At 32.1% G+C, this 789-nt stretch overlaps 1 non-coding gene across 1 annotated transcript; it reads left to right on the plus strand.

Moving 5' to 3' along the window:
• Positions 1–212: 212 nt before the first annotated feature.
• Trnaa-cgc (transfer RNA alanine (anticodon CGC)) lies at positions 213–285 on the plus strand. Its single transcript has one exon. It is a non-coding gene; the product is annotated as a tRNA-Ala (tRNA).
• Positions 286–789: the final 504 nt, after the last annotated feature.

A 789-nucleotide genomic window follows, 5' to 3' on the forward strand; every position in this document is an offset into this window, starting at 1 on the left:
AGGAGAGTTGGAAGAGAAAATTAATTTCTCCTCTTTTACTTAGAAAGCCAATGGATAATGCCTTAAAAATGAAAAATTAAGAATTTTAAAAAGCATGTTTTATATGAAAAAAACTTTTATTATTAACTTTAGTATTTTAATTATGTTGCTATTAAATGTTTGGCACTGTCTGCCACCTTCATTACTCATCTTTAGAAAATACACACATGGGCTGGGATGTAGCTCAGTTGGTAGAGTGCTTGCCTCGCATGCACAAGGCCCTGGGTTCAATCCCCAGCACCGCAAAAAAAAAAAAAAAAAAAAAATGCACACACACAAAAAAAACTTCATTTTTAGAAACACCTTCACTGAACTTTAGTTTAAGTACAATATAATTCATCCATAAAAAGTATAAAATTCAGTGACTTTTAGAATATTCACAGATATGTACAAACATAACTGCAGTAAATTTTATATTTTAGTCATCCCCAAAAGAAACCTAGTATACTTTAGCTGCCATCTCCTTATATCCGTGTTCCAACCTCCTTCAACCCTAGGCAATAGCTAATCTATTTCCTCTCTTTACAGATATCCCTGTCCTTGACATTCTTTTGAATGGAAGTATGTGATATATGATTTTTATGACTGGTTTCTATTTTTTAGCATGATACTTTCAAGATTCATCCATAATATAGCATGTAGTAGTTCTTCATTTCTTCTTATGACCACATAATGTTCCATTGTCTCTATATACTGCATTTTGTTCATCCGTTCATCAGTTGATAGCTATTTAGCTTATTTCCACCTTTG

The sequence above is a fragment of the Sciurus carolinensis genome, chromosome 7 (genome assembly GCF_902686445.1).
Source record: "Sciurus carolinensis chromosome 7, mSciCar1.2, whole genome shotgun sequence".
NCBI classification, from domain to species: Eukaryota; Metazoa; Chordata; class Mammalia; order Rodentia; family Sciuridae; genus Sciurus; species Sciurus carolinensis.